The sequence below is a fragment of the Salmo salar genome, chromosome 01, assembly GCF_965601325.2.
Source record: "Salmo salar chromosome 01, fSalSal1, whole genome shotgun sequence".
NCBI lineage: Eukaryota > Metazoa > Chordata > Actinopteri > Salmoniformes > Salmonidae > Salmo > Salmo salar.
The window spans coordinates 104763123-104777344 of NC_138291.1; the positions used below are offsets into that span (position 1 = coordinate 104763123).

The window sequence follows — 14222 nt, forward strand, 5'->3', positions numbered from 1 at the left end:
TCCAGACAAACTCTCAGTTCCCACCATGTTCTTGCTAACTTGTAAATAGTGTGAAGTTTAGTTCACACACTGAGTGTCAGAAAGACAGTGCTGTAGCACAGGCTGGGTTCAAATACTATTTAATATAAGTTCAAATACTTTATATGGGTTCGATTGAGCTTGCCTGGTCTAATGAACCAATTTAAATGTCCCCAAACACTCAAAGTATTTGAAAGATTTCAATTTAGTATTTGAACTCAGGTCTGCTGGAGCATCAGTGCAATGTGAATCTCCATCACCCCATATGCTGATGGAACTCATTAACAATCAGTGCTTAATTTGAGCTGGATCCTGATGGAGCACCTCTCCATTCTGGACTGTTTTGTTCCGGAACCTACTTGTCCGGATCCAGTACCGACATGAAAAAAAAGAGACTGTTTTCAATATAAAAATGTGAATAAAAAGGGATCAGAGTTCATTCCAGTTGCCTCTTCCCTAATTCTCCTGCCCCCTAAAATAAACATAATGTGAAAACATCTATTTTCAGCCCGAACCTGATATTCTAAGAATTCATTTGTGTTGGGCCGGCCCGGGCTTATGGTTTGCACAACATTATAGGCATGTTTGAGACCAAGGCGTGGCCGGTACTGTGGTGAGAGAAAGAAGCGCACCTGTATCTCACTCAGAACTAGAATGAGATTCCTTTTCTATGATCTCTCCCTGTCTCTGCTAGACATGAGCCTGCAACTCTCATCTCTCCAGCATTGCACTTCATTTCTTTCCTTATAGAATCATAGCCATGACAAGGGTGCTGGAGGAGCTGCAGTACCTCTGATTAATTGAAATAAATTTGCCAAGTTATAGAATTACTGCTGTCAGTTCAGAAAGAAATGAAATACTGCAGAATACTACACCAGGAGTAGGCCTATAATTTAGACACAGAGGATTAAGAAGCTAAAACAAATTGCCTAGCTGTGGATTGTGTTCATGTAACCCAATCACAAAGCATATAGCCCGGGAACGCACGACAAATCTGTCAATAAACAGCATGCAGCCAGAACCAGGCTTTCACAATATTTCAAATACAATTGTGGAAAAACACAGGTCGGAAAGCAAATGGCTCCTGCCTAAAGGAAAAGACTCTAATCTGACTGTAGACCATTAAAATATTTGATAAACTTCCAAATAGGCCTACTGAGCAAACATTGTTTTACAAAGTAAAACAAGAAAGACAGGCTTTCAGCATGAGAGTATTGGCCATCGGCGGCCAGTGAGCTGTGCATCATTGGGTGAGTCAGTGAAACTGGAAAGCTTTTCTCGGACTGTCATTTCCTCCTCATATTGTACAATAAGTCTCCACACACCTAGGCCTAGGCTATTGATGGATTCAAGATGAGGTCGTTTTTATTGATATCACTTTGTCAGTCAAAGTAGCCTATCATTTCGATCAATTGTGCGGTATAAAAAAATATTATTCTAAAGTAATATAAAATGATGTACATTTGCACGAAATGTCTTTATAAAAGGCCATTCTTCCTGGACCCAAGTACAATGTTTTTGTCACGTCCTGACCATAGAAAGCTGTTATTTTCTATGGTAGAGTAGGTCAGGGCGTGACTGTTTTTTTTTTCTAGTTTAGATTTTCTATGTTGTTATGTTCTAGTTTTTGAATTTCTATGTTGTTGTTTTTTGGGATGATCTCCAATTAGAGGCAGCTGGTCATCGTTGTCTCTAATTGGAGATCATACTTAAGTAGTTGTTTTTCCCACCTGGGTTTGTGGGAGATTGTTTTTGAGTTAGTGTATGTTGCACCGCTTTGTCACGGTTTGTTGTTTTTGTATCTTGCATAGTTTCACAGTTCAATAAAATATGTGGAACGATACACACGCTGCACTTTGGTCCCATTCTTCAGACAGCCGTGACAGCTTTTCCCCATGTGACAACTTCTGTAAGGCCTCTAATCTAATCCTGTATGTCACTACACAAATGCAATGACATGCACTGCTTTATTATAATGTTCCAGTACTTCAGAGCCCCCTAAGGTCACCCCCCTCTCACAACCTCAGAGCCCCCAGGTCACCCCCCTCTCACGACCTCAGAGCCCCCCAGGTCACCCCCCTCTCACGACCTCAGAGCCCCCCAGGTCACCCCCCTCTCACAACCTCAGAGCCCCCAGGTCACCCCCCTCTCACGACCTCAGAGCCCCCCAGGTCACCCCCCTCTTACGACCTCAGAGCCCCCCAGGTCACCCCCCTCTCACGACCTCAGAGCCCCCAGGTCACCCCCCTCTCACGACCTCAGAGCCCCCCAGGTCACCCCCCTCTTACGACCTCAGAGCCCCCCAGGTCACCCCCCTCTCACGACCTCAGAGCCCCCCAGGTCACCCCCCTCTCACGACCTCAGAGCCCCCCAGGTCACCCCCCTCTCACGACCTCAGAGCCCCCAGGTCACCCCCCCTCTCACGACCTCAGAGCCCCCAGGTCACCCCCCTCTCACGACCTCAGAGACCCCCAGGTCACCCAACTCTCACAACCTAATGTTGGAGTCTGACTTTAATGGTGGAGTCTGACTTTAATGGTGGAGTCTGACTTTAATGGTGGAGTCTGACTTTAATGGTGGAGTCTGACTTTAAGGGTGAAGTCTGACTTTAATGGTGGAGTCTAACTTTAATGGTGGAGTCTGACTTTAATGTTGGAGTCTGACTTTAAGGGTGGAGTCTGACTTTAAGGGTGGAGTTTGACTTTAATTGTGGGAGTCTGACTTTAATGGGGAGAGTCTGACTTTTCTGACTTTAATGTTGGAGTCTGACTTTTCTGACTTTAATGGTGGAGTGGTGACTTTAATAGTGGAGACTGACTTGAATAGTAGAGTCTGACTTTAATGGTGGAGTCTGACTTTAATGGTGGAGTCTGACTTTAATGGTGGAGTCTGACTTTAATGGTGGAGTCTGACTTTAATGGTGGAGTCTGACTATAATGGTGGAGTCTGTGTATATAAACTTCCCTGCAATGACAGCTTCTCTGCCACTCCGTTTCCAATCCACTTTCAGGCTTCAGCAATCAGGTAAGATATTGTCTCTGTCTCAAATGGCACTGACAGTGCTTTGGCTAAAAGTAGTGCAATAAATAGGGAACAGGGTGCCATTTGGGATGCAAAACACTTTTGCCAGTGTATAAAATAATGTGTAATGGTTACCAGTGTTGTGTTAAGATTGAGAGTTATCCTCTCTGTCTAAAGCCAAACTTATCCCATACATTGATTATTTGGCTGAAAAGCATTACAAACCATGAAGGAAGGCATCACACACAAACTATGTTCATTTTCAGAATAAAGAATGAATACATTTCTAACTAAAATAAGATTTTATAATCTACTTACATTGTCCTCCAACAGAGGCTGAATAAAATCATATCAAAAGCTTTCACACATGACAATAGACTGTACAACACTCAGACATGACTGTAGACTGTACAAGACTCAGACATGACTGTAGACTGTAAAACACTCAGACATGACTGTAGACTGTACAACACTCAGACATGACTGTAGACTGCACAACACTCACACATGACTGTAGACTGTACAAAACTCAGACATGACTGTAGACTGCAAAACACTCAGACATGACTGTAGACTGTACAACACTCAAACATGACTGTAGACTGCACAACAATCAGACATGACTGTACAACACTCAGACATGACTGTAGACTGTACAACACTCAGACATGACTGTAGACTGTATAACACTCAAACATGACTGTAGACTGTACAACACTCAGACATGACTGTAGACTGTACAACATTCACACATGACTGTAGACTGTACAACATTCACACATGACTGTAGACTGTACAACACTCAGACATGACTGTAGACCGTACAACACTCAGACATGACTGTAGACTGTACAACACTCAGACATGACTGTAGACTGCACAACAATCAGACATGACTGTAGACTGTACAACACTTAGACATGACTGTAGACTGTACAACATTCACACATGACTGTAGACTGCACAACACCCAGACATGACTGTAGACTGTACAACACTCAGACATGACTGTAGACTGCACAACACTCACACATGACTGTAGACTGTACAACACTCAGACATGACTGTAGACTGCAAAACACTCAGACATGACTGTAGACTGTACAACACTCAGACATGACTGTAGACTGCACAACAATCAGACATGACTGTACAACACTCAGACATGACTGTAGACTGTACAACACTCAGACATGACTGTAGACTGTATAACACTCAAACATGACTGTAGACTGTACAACACTCAGACATGACTGTAGACTGTACAACACTCAGACATGACTGTAGACTGTACAACATTCACACATGACTGTAGACTGTACAACACTCAGACATGACTGTAGACTGTACAACACTCAGACATGACTGTAGACCGTACAACACTCAGACATGACTGTAGACCGTACAACACTCAGACATGACTGTAGACTGTACAACACTCAGCCATGACTGTAGACTGCACAACAATCAGACATGACTGTAGACTGTACAACACTTAGACATGACTGTAGACTGTACAACATTCACACATGACTGTAGACTGCACAACACTCAGACATGACTGTAGACTGTACAACACTCAGACATGACTGTAGACTGCACAACACTCAGACATGACTGTAGACTGTACAACACTCAGACATGACTGTAGACTGTACAACACTCAGACATGACTGTAGACTGCACAACAATCAGACATGACTGTAGACTGTACAACACTTGGACATGACTGTAGACTGTACAACATTCACACATGACTGTAGACTGTACAACACTCAGACATGACTGTAGACTGTACAACACTCAGACATGACTGTAGACCGTACAACACTCAGAAATGACTGTAGACTGTACAACATTCACACATGACTGTAGACTGTACAACACTCAGACATGACTGTAGACTGTACAACACTCAGACATGACAGTAGACTGTACAACACTCAGACATGACTGTAGACTGTACAACCCTCAGACATGACTGTAGACTGCACAACAATCAGACATGACTGTAGACTGTACAACACTTAGACATGACTGTAGACTGTACAACATTCACACATGACTGTAGACTGTACAACACTCAGACATGACTGTAGACTGTACAACACTCAGACATGACTGTAGACCGTACAACACTCAGAAATGACTGTAGACTGTACAACATTCACACATGACTGTAGACTGTACAACACTCAGACATGACTGTAGACTGTATAACACTCAGACATGACTGTAGACTGTACAACACTCACACATGACTGTAGACTGTACAACACTCAGACATGAATGTAGACTGTACAACACTCAGACATGACTGTAGACTGTATAACACTCAGACATGACTGTAGACTGTACAACACTCAGACATGACTGTAGACTGCACAACACTCAGACATGACTGTAGACTGTACAACACTCAGACATGACTGTAGACTGTACAACACTCAGACATGACTGTAGACTGTACAACATTCACACATGACTGTAGACTGTACAACACTCAGACATGACTGTAGACTTTATACAACTCAGACATGACTGTGGACTGTACAACTCTCAGACATGACTGTAGACTGTACAACACTTACACATGACTGTAGACTGTACAACATTCACACATGACTGTAGACTGTACAACACTCAGACATGACTGTAGACTGTACAACACTCAGACATGACTGTAGACCGTACAACACTCAGAAATGACTGTAGACTGTACAACATTCACACATGACTGTAGACTGTACAACACTCAGACATGACTGTAGACTGTACAACACTCAGACATGACTGTAGACTGTACAACACTCAGACATGACTGTAGAACATTCACACATGACTGTAGACTGCACAACACTCAGACATGACTGTAGACTGTCCAACATTTACACATGACTGTAGACTGTACAACACTCAGACATGACTGTAGACTTTATAAAACTCAGACATGACTGTGGACTGTACAACACTCCGACATGACTGTAGACTGTACAACACTCACACATGACTGTAGACTGTACAACACTCACACATGACTGTAGACTGTACAACACTCAGACATGACTGTAGACTGCACAACACTCAGACATGACTGTAGACTGTACAACACTCAGACATGACTGTAGACTGTACTACACTCAGACATGACTGTAGACTGTACAACACTCAGACATGACTGTAGACTGTACAACAATCAGACATGACTGTAGACTGTACAACACTCAGACATGACTGTAGACTGTACAACATTCACACATGACTGTAGACTGTACAACACTCAGACATGACTGTAGACTTTATAAAACTCAGACATGACTGTGGACTGTACAACACTCAGACATGACTGTAGACTGCACAACACTCAGACATGACTGTAGACTGTACACCACGCAGACATGACTGTAGACTGTACAACAGTCACACATGACTGTAGACTGCACAACACTCAGACATGACTGTGGACTGTACAACACTCAGACATGATTGTAGACTGCACAACACTCAGACATGACTGTAGACTGTACAACACTCAGACATGACTGTAGACTGTACAACACTCAGACATGACTGTAGACTGTACAACACTCAGACATGACTGTAGACTGTACAACATTCACACATGACTGTAGACTGTACAACACTCAGACATGACTGTAGACTGTACAACACTCAGAGATGACTGTAGACTGTATAACACTCAGACATGACTGTAGACTGTACAACACTCACACATGACTGTAGACTGTACAACACTCAGACATGACTGTAGACTGCACAACACTCAGACATGACTGTAGACTGTACAACACTCAGACATGACTGTAGACTGTACTACACTCAGACATGACTGTAGACTGTATAACACTCAGACATGACTGTAGACTGTACAACAATCAGAAATGACTGTAGACTGTGCAACACTCAGACATGACTGTAGACTGTACAACATTCACGCATGACTGTAGACTGTACAACACTCAGACATGACTGTAGACTTTATAAAACTCAGACATGACTGTGGACTGTACAACACTCAGACATGACTGTAGATTGTACAACAGTCACACATGACTGTAGACTGCACAACACTCAGACATGACTGTAGACTGTACAACACTCAGACATGATTGTAGACTGCACAACACTCAGACATGACTGTAGACTGTACCACACTCAGACATGACTGTATACTGTACAACATTCAGACATGACTGTATACTGTACAACACTTAGACATGAATGTAGACTGTGCAACACTGACTAACCAAAATCAAAGATCAGATTTTAAATTGACCAAAGTTGGAGAGGTAATCTATGTCAACAACTAGTTATCATGACGCTGCATCTATGCTGTCCTAAAGAGCTAACGGTCCTAACCCTACACCAGGGGGTTGATGACATGGTTCAAGCCCCAGTCCTAACCCTACACCAGGGGGTTTATGACATGGTTCAAGCCCCAGTCCTAACCCTACACCAGGGGGTTGATGACATGGTTCAAGCCCCCTTCCTAACCCTACACCAGGGGGTTGATGACATGGTTCAAGCCCCAGTCCTAACCCTACACCAGGGGGTTGATGACATGGTTCAAGCCCCAGTCCTAACCCTACACCAGGGGGTTGATGACATGGTTCAAGCCCCCTTCCTAACCCTACACCAGGGGGTTGATGACATGGTTCAAGCCCCAGTCCTAACCCTACACCAGGGGGTTGATGACATGGTTCAAGCCCCCGTCCTAACCCTACACCAGGGGGTTGATGACATGGTTCAAGCCCCAGTCCTAACCCTACACCAGGGGGTTGATGACATGGTTCAAGCCCCCTTCCTAACCCTACACCAGGGGGTTGATGACATGGTTCAAGCCCCAGTCCTAACCCTACACCAGGGGGTTGATGACATGGTTCAAGCCCCCGTCCTAACCCTACACCAGGGGGTTGATGACATGGTTCAAGCCCCAGTCCTAACCCTACACCAGGGGGTTGATGACATGGTTCAAGCCCCAGTCCTAACCCTACACCAGGGGGTTGATGACAGTCTGGATGGTACTACAGTCTGATGGTACTATAGTCTGATGGTACTACAGTCTGATGGTATTACAGTCTGATGGTATTACAGTCTGATGGTACTACAGTCTGATGGTACTACAGTCCGATGGTACTACAGGCTGATGGTACTACAGTCTGATGGTACTACAGTCTGATGGTACTACAGTCTGGTGGTTTTACAGTCTGATGGTACTACAGTCTGATGGTACATCAATCTGATGTTAATTCAGCTCGGTGGTGCTACAGTCTGATTGTACTACAGTCTGATGGTACTACAACATGGTGGTGCTACAGTCTGATGGTACTACAACATGGTGGTTCTACAGTCTGATGGTACCATAGCATGGTGGTTCTACAGTCTGATGGTACTACAGTCTGATGGTACTACAGTCTGATGGTACCACAACATGTTGTTACTACAGTCTGATGGTACTACTGCATGGTGGTTCTACAGTCAGATGGTACTACAGTCTGATGGTACTACACTCTGGTGGTTTTACAGTCTGATGGTACTACACTCTGGTGGTTTTACAGTCTGATGGTATTACACTCTGATGGTACTAAAGTCTGATGGTAATACAGTCTGATGTTACTACATTCTTATGGTACTACAGTCTGATGGTACTACAGTCTGACGGTACTACAGTCTGATGGTATTACAATCTGATGGTACTACACTTTGACGGTATTGCAGACTGGTGGTACTACAGTCTGATGGTACTACACTCTGGTGGTTTTACAGTCTGATGGTACTACAGTCTGATGCTACTACAATCTGATGGTAATACAGCTTGGTGGTACTACAGTCTGATGGCACTACAGTCTGATGGTACTACAGTCTGATGGTACCACAGCATGGTGGTTCTACAGTCTGGTGGTTCTACAGTCTGATGGTACTACAGCATGGTGGTACTACAACATGGTGGTACTACAGTCTGATGGTACTACAGTCTGATGGTTCTACAGCATGGTGGTTCTACAGTCTGATGGTACTACAGTCTGATGGTACTACAGTCTGATGGTACTACAACATGGTGGTACTACAACATGGTGGTACTACAGTCTGATGGTTCTACAGCATGGTGGTTCTACAGTCTGATGGTACTACAGTCTGATGGTACTACAACATGGTGGTACTACAACATGGTGGTACTACAGTCTGATGGTACTACAGTCTGATGGTACTACAGTCTGATGGTTCTACATTATGGTGGTTCTACAGCATGGTGGTTCTACAGTCTGATGGTTCTACAACATGGTGGTACTACAGTCTGATGGTACTACAGTCTGATGGTACTACAGTTTGATGGTACTACAACATGGTAGTTCTACAGTCTGATGGTACTACAGTCTGATAGTACTACAGCATGGTGATTCTATAGTCTGATGTTACTACAGTCTGATGGTACTACAGTCTGATGGTACTAGAGCATGGTGGTTCTACAGTCTGATGGTACTACAGTCTGATGGTACTACAGCATGGTGGTTCTACAGTCTGATGGTACTACAACATGGTTGTCCTTCAGTCTGGGGAAGATGAGGCTAAGCCTGCAGAGCACCATTGTTCCTTGTCTCTCTAATGTAATTGGAAGTTTGGCAAAACTCCACGGACTGTAGGAGTGTGTTAGCGTGTGACAGTGTGGAAGGGAGGAGAGCGAGAGAGAGAGAGAGAGAATGTGTGAGTATGTGTCTGTGTGTCAGCAGTATCATCAGAGTGACACCGGGCATGGAATCACAGAGCACCATGGGACATGCCAGTCACAGAGAGTGGAGGTTCAGAGCACCAGATGTTGAGTGAAGCCACAATGGGTTGACAGTATTAGTCACAGGTCGCATTGAGAGACACACACACACACCGTGGTGGCGTGACAGCTTTAGACTAGGTCCCATTGTGAGTCACAGCAGGGTAGCAGAAGAAAAGGCCCTTTCAGGATGCTACCCGGTAACAGTCTAGATAAACAGGGCTCTACACACCATGGATGGGCCAGGCAGGAAGAAATAAAGCAATCATTTTGGTCTCCAGAATGCTTCTGAGAAAAGATTAATAAATAAACTGATTTGAATATTGTCTTTGAGAAAAACCCTCCTGTCTATCAAATGGATCCACACAAACCACTGTACACCATCATACAGATGTAGGATCTTGTTTTGTCCAGTATTGTCACAACAAAATAATCCTGCAGCAACAGGATTTGTATGTTTAGTCCATAATGTCACTTGCTAGGTGTTAAGCGATTTGCTGGCCAAAAGTAATATTCATAAAAAATGTGATACTGTTAATATAACTGTCAGGCCCTAATCTGTTTCACCTGTCTTTGTGATGGTCTCCACCCCCCTCCAGGTGTCGCCCAGCTTCCCCATTATCCCCTGTGTATTTATACCTGTGTTCTCTGTTTGTCCAGTTTGTCAGTTTGTCTTGTTTGTCAAGTCAACCAGCGTTTTGTCTCAGCGACTGCTTTTCCCCAGTTTCTCTTTTTCTCGCCCTCCTGGTTTTGACCCTTGCCTGTCATGACTCTGAGCCCGCCTGCCTGACCACTCTGCCTGCCCCTGACCCTGAGCCTTCCTGCCGATCTGTACCTTTGCACCACTACTCTGGATTATTGACCTCTGCCTGCCTTGACTTGTCGTTTGCCTGCCCCTGTTGCTGTAATAAACATTGGATCTTACCTGAAACGTGATAATAAATGCATGTTAGTGTGGGTTGTCAGTAAATGTATGTAAATCACAAAGCTCATCAGCATTTCCTGCGATCAAATTAAGATCCTACATCTGTATGTGAATACCATAGATAGGTTACATTGTCATCTGGTGACATAAAGGTAGAAGACAAGAGTCAGTGAATCCACTACGTTAGCTTCCGCATCATCATTCTTGACAATAATTGTTCAGAATCAATTTAACATCAAGTTAGACAATGTCTATGTAAAGTATTGTGCTTCTGGTAAGATGTGCTTGTTTTACACATCTCAAGTTACAGACGCAGCACATGTTCAGTTGGATTGTGAGGGAAAGAAAATCTACCCGGTGAAGTTGAGAGCTTTTTGCAATCAAGGTTATTTGACTAAAAGAGGAAGAGGGTAGAGGATGGGTGTGTGGTGACAGCAGAGTATTTATCCCTGTGTCAGGAGGCTGCTATAAATTACATCTGAAACGATGCAGCTATACCTTATCCAGCCAGATTCATGCTTGCTTGGCTCACCACTTGGCTAACACCGGCAGTGTATCAGCAACACTACGGCTACGTCGCAAAAGGCACCCTATTCCCTATGTAGTGCACAACTATTGACCAGGGCCCCATAGAGCTCTGGCCAAAATAAGTGCACTGTATATGGGACAGGGTGCCGTTTGGGATGCAGGAAACGTTTCATTTCTTTAATCAAAGTGAACTAGCCAACAACAAGCTCCAATAAATATAATGTCGCTGCCAAGATGGAGAGATGCCCGAATCAATATTTCTTGTTGGTTTTATTTGGTTGTTGTTTCACCAGGACTCGGGAGGAAGAATGTTTTGTGACTCGACTGAAACAGTTGATGAGATTATTTGGCTTGTGGGTGTGGCTGTGGCTGTAGAGCTTTTCAATTTGACCAATCGTATATTTACTAATATCTTCACAATGTGGCAGAGGGAGATGATTCTATTTTATAACAGCTTCATAAATAAGCCCTAATAGATGCTTATACATGTTATCATAAATGTTAAAAATGTGTATAAATTGAAAATGGAGTTAGTAATATATTCATGCCAAATTAGACTGTGTAAAATAACTGAGAAGAACAGCACAAAATACACTTTCTTTAAATCCTGAATGGGTTTCAGAGAAGAGGCCTTCCGTTAGCATAGCCTGCATCCCAATCAGAGAAGAGGCGAATGCCTACCATTAGCATTGCCTGCATCCCAATCAGAGAAGAGGTGAATGCCTACCATTAGCATTGCCTGCATCCCAATCAGAGAAGAGGTGAATGCCTTCCATTAGCATAGACTGCATCCCAATCAGAGAAGAGGCGAATGCCCGCCATTAGCATAGCCTGCATCCCAATCAGAGAAGAGGCGAATGCCTAACATTAGCATAGCCTGCATCCCAATCAGAGAAGAGGCTAATGCCTGCTATTAGCATAGCCTGCATCCCAATCAGAGAAGAGGCTAATGCCTGCTATTAGTATAGCCTGCACCCCAATCAGAGAAGAGGTGAATGCCCGCCATTAGCTTAGCCTGCATCCCAATCAGAGAAGAGGCTAATGCCTAACATTAGCATTGCCTGCATCCCAATTAGAGAAGAGGCTAATGCCTTCTATTAGCATAGCCTGCATCCCAAATGGCCCCCGATTCATTATATAGTGCCCTTCTTATGACCAGAGCTCTATAAAGGGAAAGTATACTATTTGGTATGCAGCCAGAGGCATTTCAACCCTCTTTGGACATGTCCATTAACTTAATTCACCTAGTGGAGAGAAGATTATAATGTATTATAATGGTCTCTTAATGAATGCTACGTTGCATCGTTTGTGGGGAATATATCCTGTATCTCCCGAATACATAATTAGACCAGTATCTAACCTGACTATTTGTCTTTTTTCACCAAACTTTTAACTTAAAACCAAGGACATGGAAAAATATTTTGTTGATTCCACATTGAATTCAAGTTAGTTGAACTCAACCAAATGTAAATCAAAACTAGACGTTGAAATGACGTCTGTTACCAGTGGGTGTGTTTACAGTGTAATAATTGGGTTATACGTTAGCCACATTGTAAAGTCCAGTAAAGAATAATTCACACCTGGGTTTAAATACTATTTGAAATCTTTCAAATAAAAACAGCGTTTGCTAAGCTGGTGTGGAATGCCAAATGGTAGGGGTTTGAACTTGTGTGACTATTGTACTGGCTCCATTCACCAGATGAGTTCAATCAAGACGCGTAAAAGTTTTTGAAATGGTTTCAAATAGTATTTGTACACAGCTCTGGATGAATGTCTCCACAAGAAGTGCCTAAACCGCCACAATACAGAAGTGTATTAATTTGCATGAATAAATAATGATCATAGTTCTATTCTTCCTTCCAGACAGGAAGGTAGTGTAGGTTTGTGGTTGACTGGGAAATGAAATACCACTGAGACTGCTGCTACATTATTAAACAAGATGTAAGCAATCTGTGTAGTGTGTGTGTCGCTCTCTTTCTCTCTCTCTCTCTCTCTCGCTCTCTCTCTGTGTGTCTGTGTGTGTGTGTGTAGTGTATTCTGGTAGCACTGCAGCCTGAAAGTAAGGATTAAAGAAGCAGTAACCAAGCAGTGGTCAGGTCCGAGGACAGTGGTCAGGACCGAGGACAGCGGTCAGGACTGAGGACAGCGGTCAGGACCGAGGACAGCGGTCAGGACCGAGGACAGCGGTCAGGACTGAGGACAGCGGTCAGGACTGAGAACAGCGGTCACGTACGAGGACAGCTGTCACGACCGAGGACAGCGGTCACGACCGAGGGGAGCGGTCAGGACCGAGGACAGCGGTCAGGTCCGAGGACAGCGGTCAGGACCGAGGACAGCGGTCACCGAGGACAGCGGTCACGACTGAGGACAGCGGTCAGGACCGAGGACAGCGGTCACGACCGAGAAGAGCGGTCAGGACCGAGGACAGCGGTCAGGACCGAGGACAGTGGTCAGGACCAAAACATAGGAGTTAGTTAGTTTCCTCTTTTAGGTGTACTCTGTGGTCCTGGTAAAATGTATGCCAGAAGATGTAAATCAAAACGACTGTTGGTTTTCTTCGACTTGGAAGCAGAGTGAAGGAGATGACTCTAATATCTCTGACATCTCATATGTAAACAACAGTCAGAGATTGCTATATATCCGTTCATTCTGTCTATCTGCGCCATTAGGAACTCTGTATTATTTTAACCAGAAGACACTGAAAGTGAAATCCATCAGTCTATTCACGTAACATACAGTTTGTTCTTTCAGCTTTTACAACATTTTGTGAAGAGAAAGTATTTATGTCAGGGATAGACTCTGTGATACGAATGTCTTTCTGTTTCTGTCAGGGAAAGACGTATTTAAGATAAAAGTAGGATAAAAGTGGGTGAGATTTTAAAGGAATGCTTGGTTTGCTCTAGTGTGTATAAATGCTTCTTCCACATAAGGTCTGTGTCCCAA

At 43.8% G+C, this 14222-nt stretch overlaps 1 protein-coding gene across 3 annotated transcripts in view; it reads right to left on the minus strand.

Moving 5' to 3' along the window:
- The window catches only part of LOC106577441 (adhesion G protein-coupled receptor B3), a 350410-nt gene that overhangs the window by 105895 nt on the left and 230293 nt on the right, over positions 1-14222 (minus strand). The window lies entirely within an intron of this gene.